The 22677-nt window shown below is 44.3% G+C and overlaps 1 protein-coding gene and 1 pseudogene across 1 annotated transcript in view; one reads left to right on the forward strand and one right to left on the reverse strand.

Annotated features, from left to right (window-relative positions):
* Positions 1-22677, reverse strand: part of LOC140304052 (dihydropyridine-sensitive L-type skeletal muscle calcium channel subunit alpha-1-like) — a 247211-nt gene that overhangs the window by 218817 nt on the left and 5717 nt on the right. The window lies entirely within an intron of this gene.
* LOC140304250 (uncharacterized) lies at positions 16294-19731 on the forward strand (annotated as a pseudogene).

Here is a 22677-nt window from a genome sequence, read left to right on the forward strand (position 1 = left end):
AATACCGGAGTTACCCTTTAACATTTAAATCTTAAACTATAAACAAAATCAATATTAGTCACAATGTTTGTCTATAATGTTATTAATATGATTTTTTAAATTTTATTTATCTCAGTTTGTCTTTTTTCTTCCTTGCATTGCTTTGCTTGGGCTTGGAATATGAAAAGAAAATTGAAGTAAAATGGAAGTAAAATGGAAAGGCAATTTTGGGGCTACAATGAGCGGAACAATATGAGATGAAGAGCTTTAAAAAAAGTTGACAAACTAATGGAATCATTACAAAATGAGCAGGGAAATCCAAAATATGATGGCGATGTAGAGGAGGGCTTAAACATTGAAGCATCAGCTGGAGAAGAGATGCGTGTCTTGGACTGCTGATTAACTGACAAAGAAATATCAATTCACAGAGAAATGCGCTGGCTCCCAAAAGCAAATGTGAAGGAGTGCATCGGCAGAGACATGGGTGCTACACCGTCACACCCTGGCTGTAAACATCAACATGCGGGGGATAAACGGCAAAATTGGGTGCCAGCACCTGGTACTGAAAGACACAGTCATCAGTAAGTTTGTCTTGAGAGAGATTTTTGGCATTAAATGTCCAGTTAGGAACTATGCAGGATTTTTAGCTTAACTATACTTTTTTATCTTAATTAAACAGCTTCAGAGCAGTAGTACTGGTTAAATAAATTGTGGAGACAATGCAAGCTCTCTGCCTTCCACCTAGTGTCTCTTGGCTGAAAACCAACCTTGTAAGATCAGAGGCTCCAACCCACAACACAAACGCACCCCATAACCTGTAATCTCTTGTTTATGTCTACTACACAAATAAATGCATCGTATATGATAAACAATGTTATCCACCGCTCCATGGATTGATTTCTCATCAGCTTCATTGAAAACAAATGCACATGGATCTAGAGGAGGGTTAGCAACATGGAAAAGCAACTGGACTGCGTAGTTTCCCTTTAAGAAAAGTGTCTCACTTATACTGTACTATAAACACATATTGATCAATGTGTGTGTGTTTTTTTTGTTTGTTTGTTTGTTTGTTTTAGCGACTGTGCACCATAAGCTGACTGGAAATGTAATAGATGAAGAGGTGGAAAGACGCATAAGAAAATGGCTTCTAAATGCCCTAAACAGAAATGGTGGCAGAAACAAGACGATGAAAAGATGAAGAAACAATGTATGTTTGAGAGTTGGTTTTCATTTGTACACAGCTCTGACTGTGAATTGTTTATGGAGGTGGATGACAAAATCTCTTTACCTTAACCCTCCTATTACCTTTGGGGTCAATTTGACCCCATTTAATGTTTAATGTCTCTAAATAAATTAGTGACATAATTTTTTTTGCTTCATATTTCATGACTTTTCCTAATTTATTGGGGACAACTGGGTAAACATAAAATTAACAAGAAGATATGTTTTCAATTTCCTGTACACAACTTGTACGCATCAGTGATCTTCGGGGTCAATTTGACCCCAAGCTGTTTTTCACAGTGTAAAACATACAAGAAATATCAACATGTTACACACACTGGTTCTGGTTGTTTTGGATGATATTGAGGTCACTATAACAAACAACTGTCTAATCTTCAGAAAGTTTTAGGAGCCTAACCTTACATAACCCTTGTGGTGTGTGTGTGCGTATGGGTTTTTATGCCTCTGCTTGTTCCCGCTCAAGGTTGCAACATTGTTGATGAATTCAAGCACCAACAACTGTCTGCTATGTTCCTGCATATTTCAGCCTCTGTCTTGCAGGAACCAATCTTAATTTGCTCAGACTCTATCCCAGCTGCAAATGGTGGGGGCAGGAACTTATGGTTCCCGTGAAGACATTGGTAGTCCACACAACATGAGGGGTAGAGCAAACTTATAAAAGCTTGCACAGCAGTCTTCTTGGTTTTCTGTGTGCTCTCTTTCTGCTCTCTGCACAAACTACACATCTTCTCAGAAAAGGTTTTGTGTCAGTGATGTGTTGTCACAACTCTTTTACCAGGGCAGTGACATGAATGAAAATGTGTCAGAGACAGAGGATGATGTTGAGGAGGACCCGAACTATGAGGCATCATCTTCTGATGAGAATGATAACCTCAGTGTTGACCCTCCTGTCTCTCAACCACCAACAAACATACTGCCTTCCAAAAATGGAAAGTTAGTATGGTCTGTGTCCTCACTTCTTGAACAACAGGGCAGACTTAGTACTGCTAATATAATCAAAATGGTTCCAGGCCCCACCAGATACACTGTCAGCCATGTCCAAGACATAAAATCAACATTTGAGCTATTTGCTACACTGTCGATTGAAAATGATGTACTTGAGATGACAAATTTAGAGGGGTGCTGCGTGTATGGGGAGAGTTGGAAAGACTTGGATGTGACCCGCGTGCAAGCCAACACTGGGTTGCCCATTTTGGCCGGAGTGTACAAGTCAAAAGGCAAAGCAACAGCAAGCCTTTGGGCTGCTGAAACTGGAAGGGCAATATTTCCAGTCACGATATTTCTCACTATTCTTGATAACAGAAATTGTTTTTCATTCCAAATAATATAGATATAAAAAAATATGTACTTAGACATAATATAAAGCTATTAAAACACCAAAAATATATCTCTTTCCAATTTTAGGTCAATCAGTGAGATTTTAATGGTGATCTGCATATTTCGCCATAGTCGCGAACAGGTATTCTGGATGTATCAGGGGAGGGGGGGGGGGGGGGGGTGTATTTTTATTTATCTAAAGGGCTATTTCGGTAGTCAACAAACAAACATAAAGTACCTGACACTCAAACTTGAGAAACAATATTAACTCTAATAATTTTCTGAAGATTTAAGTTGCTGGGGTCAAATTGACCCCAAGGGTAAAAGATGTTAGTAAATTTGAAGGTAACAGGAGGGTTAACATCTGTTTGTAGTGTGGGGCACTGAGGGCCAAATTGTGGCTCTGTTGATGTAGCTGGACAGCTTTGTGTGGCAGCAACGTTTCTGCCTTAGTTCGAAATTGTTGTGTTTCATGTTAAAACATCTGTTTTGAATCAATTTGAATCAAACTTTTAAAGTGAATATTTTATGTTGTTCTATTCAAAATAAAATAAAAACAACTGGTCCTGAATCTGTGCCAAACAAAGAATGTGTCGTTATTTCTTGATCAGGGTTGAGGTTGACATCTAGTTTGCCAGAGCTGATCCACAGTGGCAAACCACATCTGGCCCAAATTCCACTTTAGCAAGCCAAAACGCATGCTAAAGTGCCCTCTTGGGAGCCAAAACGCATGCTAAAGTGCCCTCAAGTTCCCTCTCTGGAGCCAAAACGCGTGCTAAAGTGCCCTCTCAGGAGCCAAAACGCGTCTTAAAGTGTTCCCTTGGGAGCCAAAACGTGTACTAAAGTGCCCTCTACAGTGGTGAGGAGTCTCTATATGTGCCCTTATTTTTCTTTCCGCCCCTGCCCTTCAAAAACGCCACTACTGTCTACAAAAGGTCAAATAGCTCACATACGTCAGATTGAAGACCTCAAACAAAGAAAACAGGTCCCATTTACACTCCAAGGTACATGCAGAACAATATGTCTGTCTTCAGGTGTTATTTTAACCACATGGTTTCTATAAGTCCATAATCATTATGTTTAAGTTTTCTGCATTAAATTGCGCAATGCCCAGGTTATGATTACAGCAATAGAGCACTTTGCTCTCAGACTGCAGGTTAACTTGTGGTTCCCAGAGTTTCTAAAAGTAGAATGGCAGGCAGAGCCTTCAGTTATCAGGCCCCTCTCTGTGGAACCAGCTGCCAGTATAGCTTCAGGAAGCAGACACCCTCTCTACCTTTAAGATTAGGATTAAAACTTTCCTTTTTGATAAAGCTTATAGTTAGGGATGGCTCAGGTGAGCCTGAAACATCCCATAGTTATGCTGCTATAGGCCGAGACTGCTGGGGGATCTCCCATGATGCACCTCTCCTCCCTCTGACCTCTTTACCAGATGTCTCTGTCACCAGACGACTGCAGCCCAGCAGACGTACTGTGCCAGTGTCTGGAGGAAATAAACTCCTGGATGAGAGAGAATTTTCTACAATTAAATGAAGACAAAACTGAGATCATTCTGTTTGGTCGCAAAGAGAAGAGGGTCAGCATTGGTAAATATCTTGAGACTCGGACCCTTACAATCACTGACCAAGTTCGTAACCTTGGAGTGTTGATAGACTCAGATCTGACTTTCAGCAGCCACATCAAAGCTGTCACTGAGGCAGCTTTTTACCAACTCAGAAACAAGTTTTATCTCTCAAAAGGACCAGGAGAAACTCGTCCATGCATTCATCTCCAGTAGACTCGATTACTGCATTGGTCTTTTAACTGGACTTCCCAAAAAGAGCATTAAACATCTGCAGCTCATCCAGAACGCTGCTGCTGGAGTTTTAACCAGGACTAAGAGATCTGAACACATCACACCAGCTTTAAAGTCTTTACTCTGGCTTCCAGTCAGTCACAGAATAGATTTTAAAAGCCTACTGATGGTTTACAAATCCCAGAACGGTTTAGGCCCAAAATACATCTGTGATATGTTCAGAGAATATAAACCCAGCAGAGCTCTTAGATCCAAGGACTCAGGTCAGCTGGTCCAGTCCAGAGTCCAGACTAAACCTGGAGAAGCAGCATTTAGCTGCTATGCTGCAAACAAGTGGAACAAACTGCCAGTGGAGGTTAAAATGTCACCAAATGGAGACATTTTTAAATCCAGGTAAAAAACTTTTCTTATGTCTACGCATGAAATCTGCACAGTATATTTTAACTTATCTAGACTGTTGCTTGTTTATCTTAATTTTAATTAATTTAGATTTTTTTTATTTCTTTCTATTTATATTCTGCTCCCTGCTGCAATGCTTTTATTTATGTGAAGTACTTTGAATTGTTTTGTACATGAAATGTGCTATAGAAATAAATTTGTCTTTGACTTTGACTTTACTCTCCATATACATATGACATTGTTCTTCTCATTAACTTGTGTTTCTCTCTCTCAGCAGGTATCCCTGGCATGGTGCTATGGTGCTTGTTGTCCCCTCTAATCTGTATTCTCAACCCCCAGTTGGTCAAGGTAAATAAAATAAAAGTTTTATTTTTTGGAATATCTGCATCCGGGTCCTTCCTTCACCACCACGCCACACACTACTCGTTATGACAAAGGGATCTGGCCAGAAAATGGACCTGGCAGATTTTCAGGCCCTCCAGGGATTAGTCGGGGAGAAACTGGGGGTGGCTAACAACAATCTGGACTTCTTCCTACAGAGGCCGGTCCAGTAGATGCCTGGATTATCAGAGATTTGGGAGGGAGCAAGGGTCCACTATGCAGCGGTAGTGGACATCTTCGGTCTGGAGCCTGTGCAGGTAGCCGCCATGTATTCTCACTCCCTCATCTGTCCGTTTGCCTCTCCAGCCGTCCAGTTTCCAGAGCCACAGTTTCCAAAGTCACAGTCTTCAGAGTCACAGTCTTCAGAGCCACAGCCTCCAGCGCCACAGCCTCCAGCTGCATCATACCCTGCTTCGGAGGGGGCCCAGGGGGGCTCTCGTCCTCCTTGCTGGATGTCTGGCCATCCATCAGATCGTCACCAGCTTCCTTGTGACAGGATGTGTGGCCGTCTGCCAGACCATCGACGGCTCCAGGTCCCACGTCGCCGGATGTCTGACTGTCCTTCAGACCGGCTCCAGCTTCATTGCCATTGTTTGTGTGGCTATCCGCCAGACCGTCGTCAGCTTCAGGTTCTTGGGGGCGTGCGGTGGGGTGGGGCGGTGCTTTTCCCCTGTTGGGGGGGGCCTGGGTGGGCTTGGGTGATGGTGGGTCTCAGACCCGGGCTACTGCGACTAGTGTGACTGCGTGGTTTATTTGTTTGGGTTTTTTTTAATGTTTGTTTTTTTGTTGTTTGTTTGTTTGTTACAGAGGTCCTCTGGGGTGAAGAGGGGTGGGGTGGGTGCCTTCTGGGGGTACAGTAGCTCCCCGAATATGGTCGCTGCAGGCCCCAAGCCTGGTGGACATCAGGCCCTCCTGCCCTGTGGCGGGTCCCAGGTAACGGGGGTGCCTTTTGCAGCCAGTCTCTGGCTGCCCTCTCCGGGGGAGCTTCTCTCCCCCAGTCTATATCCCCATACCCCTCTCCCTTCTGGCTCCTGTACACAGCACACACTCACACATGTAGGGTTTTGGGGGCGTGTGTGTTCTGTGGGGTGTAGTGGATGGGGCCAGGTAGGTGGTCCCCTTGGCTGCACTCTGCAGTTCCCTGCCCCTGTTTTAATTACACCTTAGACATTACTACTTATCAAACACACACACACACACATTAGGTCTTGGAGGGTGGTTGCACTAAGTAGCATCTGGTGGGCGGGGCTCTTTGGGTATGTAGGCTGCCCAGAGGGGGGTTATCATGTAGGTCCTTAGTAATGCAGGTCTTTAGTAATGCAAAGCGGCTCGTTCGTGCCACTTTGCATTACTAAACAAAAGACAGATCAGACCATACCTAACCCAACATGCCACCCAACTCCTGGTGCAGGTCATGGTCATCTCCTGCCTTGACTACTGCAATGCTCTCCTAACTGGTCTCCCAGCCTGTGCTGTGAAACCTCTGCAGATGGTCCAGAACGCGGCGGCGCGTCTGGTCTTGGATCAGCCTAAAAGAACACGTCCCCCCTCTGTTCATTGAGCTCCTCTGGCTACCCTTAGCCGCCCGCATCATATTCAAGTCCCTGATGTTAGCCTACAAAGTGCTTAATGGAACGGCTCTCATCTACTTGAATGCTCTTGCAAAGGCTTATGTCACCTTGGTCCCTCCGTTCGTCCCAGGATTGTCGTCTAGCAGCTCCTACACCACAAACTCTTTTCATGTGTCGTCCCATGATGGTGGAATGACCTACCGAGCGTTACCAGAACAGGGACATCCCTGTCTATCTTCAAGAAACTCTTGAAAACCCAGCTCTTTAGAGAGCACCTCCTATCCCAGCACTTATCTTGTACTTACCTACCCCCTCTATCTTTGCACTTTATCTTTCTGCACTTCCTTCTATGCCTGCACCCTATCTCTACTCTGTCACCTCTGACATAGTCAGACTAGTGGGTTCCTTCTATGTAGTTTATTGTTAGCTTTTTATCTTCATTTGTAAGTCGCTTTGGATAAAAGCGTCTGCTAAATACATAAACATAAGGTCCTGTTCCACGGTATTGCATGTTCACGCACACACACACATAAACACACACACACACACACACATTCATTAGCCCAGTACCATGCTCTCTAAGCAGTTGATGTGTTATCCTGTGGTTTCAGGTTATCTATATCCACAGTTGTGTTGTATACGATTGCTGCTACTTGTGCTTGTTTTTGTTTGTTTGTGTGTTTGTTTTTTCTCTGCTTGTCTGCTTTCAGGTACTCCTGGAGGCCGTGGATTGTCGTCTGTTTTGTTTTTAAAAGTGTAGCAGCTGGTTGTCTGGTTTTTGTTTCTATTTTTGTACTGTTTCCTCTTCTTCTTTCCTTGTCACCCGGTCCGGTTCAGCTCTATTACATGTTATATATTGTAAACAAAAATAAATAAAATGGGTTGGTGGGCATCAAGTGGAGCTTTACATTTATAAAACTTCCCTTGGCAAAGCAAATCTGTTTGGCATCAAAGGTATTCAGACTACAATTCTGCTGCCACAATGCTGGACAGGACAAGGGAAAAAAAAGCTTCAGGTTCCACATCGCTGGTCGATTGGCCATCCGCCAGACCGTCGGCGGCTCCAGGTTCCACGTTGCTGGATGTCTGGCCATCTGCTAAACCAGTTCCTGCTCCCTCGTCACTAGTCGTCTGGCCATTTGCCAGACCATCTGCGGCTCCAGCTTCCTCGTCGCTGGTTGATGGCCGTCCACCAGACTATCGCCGGCTCCAGTTCCCTCGTCACTGGTCGTCTGGCAATCCGCCAGACCGTCTCCAGCTCCAGGATGTTATTCAATTAACTATATGTAATTTTAGCTAGGTCTAACGTTAGTCCTGTGTAAAGTAGGCTACAAAAGCTAATATTCATTCAACGTCTATCAAGGAAAACATTGTAAAGTTACTTTGAATCATCTTACAGAAATGAAGAGGAAAGCGAGAAAAGTAGAAAAGGTACAAGGAGGAGATGAGGTGGAAGGAGAAAGAGAAGACCAAGACGAGGTGAATGGAGAGAGACAAGAAACGGTGAGGTGGAAGGAGAGAAAGAAGGGCAACAGAAACATGACAGAGATAGAATACAAGGCCAAGGTGACTAGGGACAGGAGAAGGTAAAAAGTAAAAAGTGAGGCAGATGCAGGAAACTTCTTCTCATTATTGGAACGACTGTATGTATTCATATCTGGGTCTTATGTACATAACAAATGGAAGCACTGCAATTTAAGAATTTAAAGAGACACTGGTCCAGTACCGTGGTCAAGCCTCTTTTGAGGAATGTGAAGTGAAACACTTGATTTATGTCAACGAAGAAACATTGATACAACTCGGCGAAAACCAAAGAGGCCAAGACAGACAACAAAGGTGCTTCAGGATACTGTCATCCATTCCACCTTGGGACAGCATGTAGTTCCACATAGTAAACAAGCATTTGTGTCTCTGTGTACTATCCAACATGATTGGAGAAATAGGAAGAAGATTTTCTAACACAAATTGTAAAATTATGCAGGATGTCCAGGCACTGAATCCGTCAAGTCCAACTTTTTTGAGCGAGGAGGCTGTTCTGTTATTGGCTGAAGCTCAAATATTGAGGATCTCAAACATGAATTACATCAAATGAGGAGAGTACTACATAGTACATAGTTGTTGGACCCATACAAGGATGTTTTTTTATAAGTTCTTCAGGTTGTGTAAAATTGTTTTATCTGTGAGCAGTCAAAGTCAAAGTCAAATTTAATTGTATAGCTCATTTCATGTACAAAACAATTCAAAGTGCTTTACATAAAATAAAAGCGTTACAGCAGGGGGGCAGAAAAGTATTTAAAAAAAGTAAAAGAAATAAATAGAAAGAAATGAAATAATTAAAATGAATAAAAACTAGCAACAGTCTAGATAAGTTAAAAGATGTCGTGCAGATTTCATGCATAGACACATGAGAAAAGAAATGTTTTTAACCTGGATTTAAAAATGTCTGCATTTGGTGACAGTTTAATCTCCTCTGGCAGTTTGTTCCACTTGTTTGCAGCATAACAGCTTAAATGCTGCTTCTCCATGTTTAGTCTGGACTCTGGACTGGGCCAGCTGACCTGAGTCCTTGGATCTAACAGCTCTGCTGGGTTTATATTCTCTGAACATATCACAGATGTATTTTGGGCCTAAACCGTTCTGGGATTTGTAAACCATCAGTAAGCTTTTAAAATCTATTCTGTGACTGACTGGAAGCCAGAGTAAAGATTTTAAAACTGGTGTGATGTGTTCAGATCTCTTAGTCCTGGATGAGCTGCAGATGTTTAATGCTCTTTTTGGACACTGATTTTTAAAGAATTTATTTGCAAGTTATGGTGGTAAATAAGTATTTGGTCAATAACAAAAGTTAATCTCAAATACTTTGTTATATACCCGTTGTTTGCAATGACAGAGGTCAAACATTTTCTGTAAGAGAGGCAAGGTTTTCACACACTGTTGCTGGTATTTTGGCTCATTCCTTCATGCAGATCTCCTCTAGAGCAGTGATGTTTTGGGGCTGTCGCTGGGCAACACAGACTTTCAACTCCCTCCACAGATTTTCTATGGGGTTGAGATCTTGAGACTGGCAAGGCCACTCCAGTACCTTGAAATGCTTCTTATGATGTTATATATTGTAGCGAACTCAAGTGTGGAATTTAATACAAACTTAAGATTTTAAATGACTGCAACATTCGTTTATGGGTATGGTCAGTGTGGAAATACCAGATGGGGTATACATCAAAGAAGAGAAATTTACAACAACCTTTGCCCACGAAAACATTTTGAAAACCAGAACAGGACCCTTCCCACCCTATATGGTTCAAAGTAAACAATGGTGACAGTTTACCCTGACTCTGACTCAAGCCAGAGACAGTCGAACGATACGTAACATATTATTATTTTGGAAAATGACTAATCAGCTTATAGAGCCACATTGCCCCCGAGTGGTTCGTAGTACTGAATAGTTAAACCCAAAACTAAGTCAACAACTCGCATATGACATGTGACATTTATATGAAATAATGTAACTGTTAACCAATGCTTCAGCTGTTTCTTATTGTATTCTGTGTTTATCCATCCATCATCTGCCGCTTATCCGAGGGTCGGGTCGCGGGGGCAGCAGCTTGAGCAGAGAAACCCAGACGTCCCTGTCCCCGGCCACTTCCTCCAGCTCTTCCGGGGGGACCCCGAGGCGTTCCCAGGCCAGCCGAGAGACATAGGCTCTCCAACGTGTCCTGGGACTTCCCCGGGGTCTCCTCCCAGTGGGACGTGCCCGGAACACCTCACCAGGGAGGCGTCCAGGAGGCATCCTAACCAGATGCCACCTCATCTGACTCCTCTCAATGCGGAGGAGCAGCGGTTCTACTCCGAGCCCCTCCCGGATGACTGAGCTTCTTACCCTATCTCTAAGGGAGAGCTGAGACACCCTGCGGAGGAAACCCATTTCGGCCGCTTGTATTCGTGATCTTGTTCTTTCGGTCACTACCCACAACTCGTGACCATAGGTGAGGATGGGAACGTAGATTGACCGGTAAATAGAGAGCTTCACCTTCTGGCTCAGCTCCTTCTTCACAACGACGGGTCGGTGCAGAGCTCGCAACACTGCAGACGCCGCACCGATCCGCCCGTCAATCTCACGTTCCATTCGTCCCTCACTCGTGAACAAGACCCCGAGATACTTGAACTCCTCCACTTGGGGAAGGATATCATTCCCGACCCGGAGAGAGCATTCCACCCTCTTCTGGCTGAGAACCATAGTCTTGGATTTGGAGGCGCTGATTCTCATCCCAGCCGCTTCACACTCGGCTGCGAATCGCTCCAGTGAGAGCTGAAGGTCACGGCCTGACGACGCTAACAGAACCACATCATCCGCAAAAAGTAGAGACCCGATTCTGAGGTCGCCAAATCGGACACCCTCAACGCCCTGGCTCCGCCTAGAAATTCTGTCCATAAAAGTTAGGAGCAGAATCGGTGACAAAGGACCTGACGGAGTCCAACTCTCACCGGAAACGTATCCGACTTACTGCCGGCAATGTGGACCAAACTCTGACACCGGGCATACAGAGACCGAATAGCCCCTATCAAGGGGTCCGGCACTCCATATTCCCGGAGCACCCCCCACAGGACTCCACGAGGGACACGGTCGAGCGCTTTCTCCAAGTCCACAAAACACATGTAGACTGGTTGGGCGAACTCCCATGCACCCTCCAGGATCCTGCCGAGGGTACAGAGCTGGTCCACTGTTCCACGGCCAGGACGAAAGCCACACTGCACCTCCTGAATCCGAGGCTCGATTATCCGACGGATCCTCCTCTCCAGTACCCCCGAATAGACCTTACCAGGGAGGCTGAGGAGTGTGATACCCCTATAGTTGGAACACACCCTCCGGTCCCCCTTTTTAAAGAGGGGGACCACCACCCCGATCTGCCAGTCCAGAGGCACTGTTCCCGATGTCCACGCGATGCTGCAGAGGCGTGTCAGCCAAGAGAGCCCTACAACATCAAGAGCCTTGAGAAACTCAGGACGGACCTCATCCACCCCCGGGGCCTTGCCACTGAGGAGCTTTTTGACAACCTCGGCAACCTCAGCCCCAGAAATAGGAGGCCCCGTCTCCGAGCTCTCCGACTCTGCCTCCTCCGAGCACGTGTTGGTAGGATTGAGGAGTTCCTCGAAGTATTCCCCCCACCGACTCACAACATCTCTAGTTGAGGTCAGCAAAGCCCCGTCTCCACCATACACAGTGTTGACTGTGAGCCGCCCCCCCCCCCCCCCCGAGACGAAGAGAATATTGAAGGTCCAGATCAGTAGAGAAGATGAAGAGCAGAGAGTTTTAATTGATGGAATGAGGGTCTGGCGGAGAGTCTTTGAAAATGGCAGGAGAGGAAGATGAGATGGAAGAAGAAGGTCCGAACAAAGACAGAAAGGGAAGAATATAGTAGAAAGATACATTTTGTGTTTTTGTTCATCCGTCATCCTGCCTCCTCTCTATAGCACATTTTAAACTCTGCTGCTGTACGCCTCCTCACCTATTTTTGATCACCAAAAGGAGCCAGCGTTCAGCTTGTCAACCTTTTTGTCAATCTTTGGTGAATTTAAGTTCACCTCATCAGAGCTGGTCAGCAACCAAAACCAACTCGACCCTTGGACAGTTTTATCATTCTTTGCAGTGAATTCCAACACACCACCCGTTCGTCTTCCGAGCTACCAGAAGGAAGCCATTCTCCGGCGCAGGAAAACGACCGGTCCAGTCCCTGAAAGTCAACCACAACGAAGGCCGCGAGACGTGGAACCCGAGAGAGATCCAATGGGACCTGCTGGTGATTACCTGCGGTTCGGAGCTGACCTAACTGTAAGATCTGCCCTGTTCTTACATTTCAGACGGTATGCGGTGGGTGTCGAGAGAATTCACTGTTAAAATGATAAATTAACCCAAGTTGTTAGCCTTTAAATTCAAATAGTAACAAAGCTAGACTATTTGAATGATTCCGCTATCCATCCATCCCCTCCCTTTAGTTCTTTTCAATTCACTAAGTGTTTCTTATATAATCATCCATATTCAAAGCATTTCTCTTGTTGTCTTAAGGTTCATGTCTTTGGTCATGTCATTTTAATAAATGGTTTATATATATACATATATAAAATCAACCGGCTTTTGTGTATGTGTTCTTTACGAACGTGTGAGTCCAACAAAACGAGAATTCACTAGTAGCGACTATATGAGACTGGAATTGAATTATTAATTAATGATTGATTATTGATTTAACATATCAGAATCATAAGATTCTGTCTTTTTCCTTCGATTGAAGGTGGTGCCCTAAAACTAGGTTAAATAAGGCTTATTCAGATAGTGAGAACTTTCGGATAAATCCTTATATCTTATCACATCACGCTACGTGTGTCCGCTATAAAGATATATCGTTGGTGCCTCGTGTGCCGGTGATCTATAATTTGTCTACAATATGTTATATGTTATATATTGTAAACAAAAATAAATAAAATGGGCAGTTGATGGGCATCAAGTGGAGCTTTACATTTATAAATCTACCACTGGCAAAGCAAATCTGTTTGGCATAAAAGGTATTCAGATTACAATTCTGCTGCTATAATGCTGGACAGGACAAGGGAACAAAAAAAAGCTTCAGGTTCCACATCGCTGGTCGTCAGGCCATCATTCAGACCGTCGGTGGCTCCAGGTCCCACGTTGCTGGATGTCTGGCCGTCTGCTAAACCAGCTCCTGCTCCCTCGTGCTAGTCGTCTGGCCATTCGCCAGACCATCTCTGGCTCCAGCTTCCTCGTCGCTGGTTATCTGGCCTTCCGCCAGACTATTGCCGGCTCCAGTTCCCTTGTGTGCAAGTTCTGTTGCTGGTATTTTGGCCCATTCCTCCATGCAGATCTCCTCTAGAGAAGTGATGTTTTGGGGCTGTTGCTGGGCAACACAGACTTTCAACTCCCTCCTCAGATTTTGTATGGGGTTGAGATCTGGAGACTGGCAAGGCCACTCCAGGACCTTGAAATGCTTCTTACGAAGCCACTCCTTCATTGCCTGGGCAGTGTGTTTGGGGTCATTGTCATGCTGAAAGACCCAGCCACAATTCATCTTCAATGTTCTTGCTGATGGAAGGAGGTTTTCACTAAAAATCTCACAATACATGGCCCTATTAATTCTTTCCTTAACACAAATCAGTCATCCTGGTCCCCTTGCAGAAAAACAGACCCAAAGCATGATGTTTACACCCCCATGCTTCACAGTAGGTATGGTGTTCTTTGGATGCAACTCGGCATTCTTTCTCCTCCAAACATGATGAGTTGAGTTTTTACCAAAAAGTTCTATTTTGGTTTCATCTGACCATATGACATTCTCCCAGGCCTCTTTTGGATCATCCAAATGCTCTCTAGCAAACTTCCGACTGGCCTGGACATGTACTGGCTTAAGCAGGGGGACACGTCTGGGACTGCAGGATCTGAGTGGTGGCGTAGTGTGTTGCTGATGGTAGCCTTTGTTACTTTGGTCCCAGCTCTTTGCAGGTCATACACTAGTTCCCTCCGTGTGGTTCTGGGGTTTTTGTTCACCGTTCTTGTGATCATTTTGACCCCACGGGGTGAGATCTTGCGTGGTGCCCCAGATCGAGGGAGATTATTAGTGGTCTTGTATATCTTCCATTTTGTAATAATTGCTCCTACAGTTGATTTCTTCACACCAAGCTGCTTACCTACTGCAGATTCAGTCTTCCCAGCCTGGTGCAGGTCTACAAATTTATTTCTGGTGTCCTTTGACAGCTCTTTGGTCTTGGCCATCGTGGAGTTTGGAGTGGAACTGTTTGAGGTTGTGGATAGGTGTCTTTTATACTGATAACAAGTATAAACCGGTGCCATTAATAAAGGTAACGAGTGGAGGACAGAGGAGCCTCTTAAAGAAGAAGCTACAGGTCTGTGAGAGCCAGAAATCTTGCTAGTTTGTCGGTGACCAAATACTTATTTTACCGAGGAATTTACCAATTAAGTAATTAAAAATCCTAAAATATAATTTTCTGGATTTTTTTTCTCATTTTGTCTCTCATATTTGAGATATACCTATGATGAAAATTACAGGCCTCTCTCATCTTTTTAAGTGGGAGAACTTGCACAATTTGTGGCTGACTAAATACTTTTTTGCCTCACTGTACAAGTTAAACAGAAGAGGTCCAAGAATTGACCCCTGGGGGACTCCTCAAGTCATGGCCACTCGCTCAGATTCAAAGCTGCCAATTGTAACAAAATAACTCTGGTCTTCTAAGTAGGACCTGAACCAGTTAAGGACCACTCCAGAAAGTCCAACCCAGTTTTCCAGCCTGTGCAACTGTATTCCGTGATCTACAGTATCAATGCAGCACTGAGATCAAATAGAACCAGGACTGAAACATAAACAGAATCAGTATTCAACTTAATGTCGTTTACACTTTGACCAGAGCTGTTTCAGTGCTGTGATGACGTCGGAAACCTGATTGAAAGTTATCAAGACTTCCACTTTCAGTCAGAAAGTCGTTGAGCTGGTTAAATACAGCTTTCTCAATAACCTTGGATATAAAATAGAGATTAGAGACAGGTCTGTAGTTGTTCATCACAGAGGCGTCTAGACTTCTTTTCTTGGCTTAATGACAGCTGTGTTTTGTGACTTGGGGAAAATGCCTGATGCCAGTGAGCTGTTAACTATTTGTAGGAGATCACTTTCTACTGAGGTAAAAACAGTTTTTAAAAAGTTAGATGGTATTATGTCCAGAGTGCAAGTTGTTAAATTCAGATGCCGAACTGTTTCCTCTAGGATTGTTAAATCAATAATATTAAATCATGACATGTCTGGGTGCATCCTGTGAACAAAGGTTTTCATCTCTCAGGCCCATAAAGATTTACTTGTGCTCTAATATATCGGAACTGCACGGAAAGAACTGTGTGTCTGCTAGTGTAAGTCTTTTCTAAGCTTCTTGCCTAATTCAATATCTGTTGTTGAGAAAGTGATCAAAACCCATCCGTGGGTGAAACCTGTTGCCTAGTAGCCTCGGTTGGGCCTTCGCAAAGCAATCAGAGTATTCAGGAGCTGTGACCGGGCGGTCACTCTCCTCTCTGAAAACACTTGCTGGTTAACTCTCGGTGGGCGGTCCTCTCACTAAGGTTAGAGCTTTAAAAAACTCACTACAGCACACTGAAGGTATCGAAACTGCACGGAAAGAACTCTGTGTCTGCTAGTGTAAGTTTTTTCTAAGCTTCTTGCCTAATTCAATATCTGTTGTTGAGAAAGTGATCAAAACCCATCCGTGGGTGAAACCTGTTGCCTAGTAGCCTCGGTTGGGCCATCGCAAAGCAATCAGAGTATTCAGGAGCTGTGAACGGGCGGTCACTCTCCTCTCTGAAAACACTTGCTGGTTAACTCTCGGTGGGCGGTCTCAGCCTAGTGCAATTAGCCAACACATGAACGGCTGTGTACAACATAAAGTAAGGGGTGGCGCCTGAAGTGTCAGCCATTCTTGTGTGAAGACATTCTTGGGTAAAGACTAGCGTGTCTACCTGCGTGTGTCCACCGAGCAAGGCCACTGAACAAGGCAAACCTGTCCCACTAGCCTCATCCATGTCGCTCTGGCCTCACCACCTACTTTAAAATGTGCCTCAAACCCATTCCTGTTGTCTCCGGCTCGCACAGAAGGTTTCACACAACCAAACGCCACCGCAACCTTAACAACCTCCGCTCTCTAAAGCCCACTTCACTCTATGACACACCCTTGTCTGTGGGGTTGTGGAATTGCCAATCAGCGGTAAACAAAGCAGATTTCATTATGGACAATGCCAACCACCTGTCTCTTGACATCCTGACTCTCACTGAAACATGGATTAAGCCTGAAAACACAGCTACCCCGGCTGCACTTGTGACCAACCACTCATTCTCCCATACCTCTCATAAATCTAAAATATAATACCTTTGAATACCACGCCATCTTGGTAACTGCACCGGTCAAAACCTATATGATTGTCGTATATCGCCCACCAGGACAACTCGGGGACTTTCTAAATGAACTCGACACCTTGCTCTCTTCTATCCTGGAGCATGACTGTCCCATTATGGTCCTTGGTGACATGAGTATCCACCTTGACAGTCCTAACTGTTCTGATTTTCTGACACTAATGCACTCATTTGAGCTACAACTGCTCAGCAGTCCTCCGACCTATAAAGCTGGCAAAGTGCTCGATCTCGTTTTCTCAAGAAACTGTGCCACAGAGCCCCTATGTGTCACACCTCTGCATTTCTCTGACCACTATTTCATTCAGTTCAGAGTGAGTCTCCCGAGAAGACCATCTGCTTCTAAACCTATGGTTTCCTTCCGCCGCAATCTCCGCAACCTGCCGCCCACCCGCTTCTCCTCCGTTGTTGCCTCCGCTCTTCCAGCCTCCTGCACATTCTCCTCCCTTCAGGTTAATGATGCCACGGAGTCCCTTTGCTCTACACTGAGCTTATCTCTGGATAGTCTGTGTCCTCTATCCACCAAACCCTTTCGATCCTCCCAGTCTCACCCCTGGCTTAATGATACTCTCCGAGCGTTGCGCACAAATCTCAGAGCTGCCGAAAGGAAATGGCACAAGTCAAAAGATCCTGCAGATCGAGCTAAACTCCAGGCGCTACTGTCATCATTCATATCCAGTGTTACTGATGCAAAAAAGTCTTTCTACATTAACAAGATTCACAGTACTACTGACACCCGGAAACTTTTTTCCACCTTTAAAACTCTACTTAATCCTCCGCCTCCGCCACCTGCTACCAATCTCACAGCAGACACCTTTGCCTCATTTTTTTTACTGACAAAATGGCAGCTATAAGCAAACAGTTTACCAAACCTGGTACAAAATCTAAATGCAGAAGTCCTACTGCATCATTTTCCTCATTCACCCCTCTCACTCAGAGCAGTGTGTCTTAACTTCTCACATGTAGCCGTCCTACTACATGCCCGCTGGACTCCGTCCCTACGAATCTTCTCCAATCCATTGCTCCTACTGTAACTGCAGCAGTCACGCATGTGATTAATGCTTCACTGACATCGGGCACATATCCTACCACATTCAAGCAAGCTCAGGTTACACCGCTGCTCAAGAAACCTTCCCTCCCTCCAACTCATGTGGAGAATTATCGGCCGGTCTCTCTCCTCCCGTTTCTGTCTAAAATCATTGAAAGGGCGTCTTTAAGCAGGTCACCGATTACCTCTCACATAACAACCTCCTTGGTCCAAACCAATGTGGGTTTAAAAGTGGACACTCCACCGAAACGGCTCTGTAAGCTGTGACAGAAGCCTTAAAAGAAGCCAGAGCGACAGCTAAGTCCTCTGTACTTATCCTGCTCGACTTATCAGATGCATTTGAAACTGTCAACCACAGTGTCCTTTTGTCCATAGTCTCTAGCATGGGCATCACAGGGAGAGCACACTCCTGGTTTGAATCATACCTCACTGGTCGGTCTTTCAAAGTATCCTGGCTTGGTCACACTTCTGCAGCGCATCACCTTGCCACAGGGGTCCCCCAAGGTTCAGTACTGGGACCTCTTCTCTTTGCCATACACACCAACTCACTGGGACAGATCATCCGATCACATGGCTTCTCATACCAATGTTATGCTGATGATACCCAGCTCGATCTGTCATTCCCACCTGATGACCACACGGTCTCAGCACGGATCTCAGACTGTCTCTCTGACATATCAACATGGATGAAAACCCATCATCTCCAACTTAACCTCCCAAAAACTGAACTGCTTGTCTTTCCAGCCAAACCAACCATACACCACAGCATCTGCATCCAAACCGAATCCCTATCTCTTGCTCCATCAAAGGTTGCCAGAAACTTGGGTGTCATGATTGATGACCAACTAACTTTCAAAGATCATGTTACCTTGGTTGCTCGTTCGTGCCACTTTGCATTACTAAACATAAGAAAGATCAGACCATACCTAACCCAACATGCCACCCAGCTCCTGGTGCAGGCCATGGTCATCTCCCACCTTGACTACTGCAATGATCTCCTAACTGGTCTCCCAGCCTGTACTGTGAAACCTCTGCAGATGGTCCAGAACGCGGCGGCGCATCTGGTCTTCGATCAGCCTAAAAGAGCACATGTCACCCCTCTGTTCATTGAACTCCACTGGCTACCCTTAGCCGCCCGCATCAAATTCAAGTCACTGATGTTAGCTACAAAGTGCTTAATGGAACGGCTCCCATCTACTTGAATGCTCTCACAACTCGGTCCATCCGTTCATCCCAGGATTGTCGTCTAGCAGCTCCTACACCACGCCTAAGACAATCCAAACTCTGTTCATGTGTCGGCCCATGATGGTGGAATGACCTACCGAGCGCTACCAGAACAGGGGCATCCCTGTCTATCTTCAAGAAGCTCCTGAAAACCCAGCTCTTCAGAGAGCATCTCCTATCCCAGCACTTACCTTGTACTTACCTACCCCCTCTATCTCTGCACTTTATCTTTCTGCACTTCCTTCTATGCCTGCACCCTATCTCTACTCTGTCACCTCTGACAGAGTCGGACTCGTGGGTTCCTTTTATGTAGTTTATTGTTAGCTTTTTATATAGCTTGTTATATCTTCATTTGTAAGTCGCTATGGATAAAAGCGTCTGCTAAATACATAAACATAAACATAGTATGACAGAAAAGAGACTATTGAGTTTGGCTGTACTCAGCATTGAATCAAAAGCACAAAAGCATTTTGCTGAGTAACATGGAACTCGCCGCATTCAACTGGTGAGCCTTTACAAAGCCGTTAAAATGATGACCTTAACAGAATCTGCACTATACCCTAATATCTTTGTTATGGCAACTGAGAAAATCTGATATTATCTTTAATAAAACCTAAAGTTTAAAATGTGTATATCCTGCTGAACATGAAGCAGTGTTGTTGTCGTGCTTTTTAATGTCTCTTTTATATATACAGTATAAAACTGTCCAGAAACGGCGTGTATGAACTTATTCAAAATGTTTTTGTACTTTTTCAGACAGGGAGCAAAATTTTTTTTTGTGACTTCTTTTCAGGTTTGTGGAGATTCTGATGTAAAATAACTTTATGTTCCTTTTTATGTAATTTGTTGATAAAGCAGCTTAGATTTAAATGCATGAAATTTCCCATGTGGTTCAATTATTCAAGCTACTGAGTCATTGCCACTCATCACCTGTGTGTTACCTTAATAAACATTCCTGTGATGATGTCATACCTACAATAGTGTTACCATACTTCTGTCTCCTATTAAGTGAGATCACATTGTATGGCCACTTATTCCTAATAAACAGTTTCACATGAAACCTCAAATGCATGACATTGATTGCATGAGACTAAGTTTGTCTGTATGAGTTTGTAAATGGCAGCCCGTGCCCTTGCATAGTGTGTACATGCTATTTCTAATCAAACTGTAATAACTGTGATTAAATTCAGTATATATATGTCTGCCATATGTTGGCACCCCTCAAAAATTCCTGCCCCCCTCTCGCCACCCTATAAATATTTTTATAGATCCGCCCCTGGCCGCACTCAATCACCTATCACCCTCCTCATTATTTAGTCTCCAGGGGCCTCATGTACAAAGGGTACATACGCACAAAAAAGTGGCGTACACACTTTTTCATGTCAACGATCAGATGTATCAAGAGCGAAATGACCGTGGAAATGTGCGGTGCCTCACGCAAATTTCAGGGCTGTCGTACGCACTTTTCTACAGCGGTTGTTTCTTTGGCGACACTTACAGGTGATGTTGGGAAATTGAATAAATTTAAACACAATTTGTCCTCAGAATGAGCGATGGGCACATCTGAGACACATGAACAATTATCACTGATAAACAATTAACACACCCATGTGTCTGCAATTACAGTTAGAGTAAATATAAAAGTATGCAAAAAGTGGTGCAATGCATACTATTAAAAACAATGGCTGCTTTAGCGGTGTTGGAAGACACAGCAAATGGTGCAATAAGGAGAGAGCGTGTCTTTAGAGACAGATATGATTTGTTGGAACATGAGGACAAGTGGCTCATCAGCCGTTTTAGGTTCCCGAGGGCAATCCTCCTGGAGCTATGCGCAGAGCTGGGGCCGGCGTTGGAGCGCAACACAGCGAGGAGCCATGCGCTGCCTGTTCCCATACAGGTGATGACCACGTTGGGGTTCCTGGCAACCGGGGCATTTCAAAGGGAGCTGGCCGACCGATCGGGACTGTGCCAGTCGACCCTGAGCCGAACCATGCCAGCCGTGTGGGACGGGATTATCCGCATCTCAGCAGGTATATCAAATTCCCACAATGCAGCTGAACAGGCCAACATTGAAGCACAATTTGCAGCGACAGCGGTTTTCCTAATGTAGTCGGAGCTATCGACTGCACACACATTGCTATAAAAGCGCCATCACAGGATGAATTTGTGTATGTCAACAGGAAGCAATTCCATTCCATCAATGTACAGATCATTTGTGATGCGCAAAAGCACTTAACTAACATTGTGGCGAGGTGGCCTGGTTCAACGCACGACTCATACATTCTGAGTAACAGCATTGGTGGGAACAGACTACAAGCTGGCACTGTGCGCGACGGTGGGCTTCTTGGTGAGTAACTTTATTCGTGTAATTGTCCTAATATTATTCCCCATGAAGTGCATTGAGCATGTGCGCAGAAAATTTCTATCCCGTCTTCACAGCATCATAGTTGGTGGTTAAAGTTAGTAACTTGATGTTTTTTGCTGGTTGAACAACAGCTTAAGATCTTTCTAACAAGCCCCTGGTCATCTCTGTGTGCACATGTTAATAACCCCGTGCTTGTGAAATGTCTCAATCAGCCTCACCTTTTCCCGGCGCACTTCTGTTCTAGATTACTGTATGAACACGTTTGTTGTGAGTTACACAAATGTAGGTATTTACCTTGGGGGTAATCAGAGTCACCCACATGTGCTCCCACCACCCCTAAGAGAGCAGTGTTACCCATAGTTGTGTCGCCTCTCTGTTCAACTCCTCAGCATTAAAGGCCTCGCTCACGCTCTCCCACCCACTCCTCTTACGTTTGCTGCTTATATCGTAGGACAGCATGCCAAAGAGCACATTTTTGCGGGCCTCCACTTCAGAAAGTAGCACCTCCATCTCTCTTTCCGTTAAGTTATTCTTTTTTCCGTTTTACGCATTCTTTATTCTTTATTTTCTGATCCTGCAGACAGGGGAATCGCAGGTGCAGGGCTAATTTAAATATGATTTGCATATTTAAGTAGTGGCGTGGACAGGGAGGAGTCGGGTACTCTGACATGTGCGCTCAATTCCACGTTGCTTGGGATGTACAAACGAAACGTGCTTGGATTCATGCGTGCGCACACATTGATACATCCGGATATTTTTGTACGTTGGAGGGCATTTTGGTTTGAGCGTACGCCATGTTTCTGTAGGAAATCCATGCAAGTCTTTGTACATGAGGCCCCAGGTCTTCTCATGTTCTGCACAACAATGTGATGAAACAAAAGTATGTGTTCATTCAGAGGATTCTCCATTTCCACTACAGCATGGAATGCTTTTACCTTAAGGTCGCCACTAAACATAAAAACAGGTTAAACCGTAACACCTATTTTCCAGAAGTACCATGCAGAGTTTGTTGAATCAAAATACTTTACTTGAAATACCTAAAAAAAATCCTTGAATTTCTGAAAAAAAAATTTGCTCTACTATGGGCTCAAATTACACCCATAAATATTTTGATCTTGTACATCAATGTTCACAAATGATTGCAGAAGTTGTACATTAAACTTTTCCATCCTGTAAAATGAACCTAACTGAAAAAGTCATATTTGTGCATGTATAGAAACTTATTAGCACTTATGTAACAAAATATTTGAATTTGAATTTTGAATATATACTTTTGAAATTTGAAAATATAGATTAGATTTGTGTTTGTAAAACAAGTTTCTGTCTTTTGTCTTCTGTCTATGTCTTTGCTCTAGTTTAGTTATTTCTTGGTGTCTTGGTTTTGCTTTTGT

Source organism: Leuresthes tenuis, unplaced genomic scaffold (genome assembly GCF_036924035.1).
Source record: "Leuresthes tenuis unplaced genomic scaffold, fLeuTen1.0.hap1 SCAF_3, whole genome shotgun sequence".
NCBI lineage: Eukaryota > Metazoa > Chordata > Actinopteri > Atheriniformes > Atherinopsidae > Leuresthes > Leuresthes tenuis.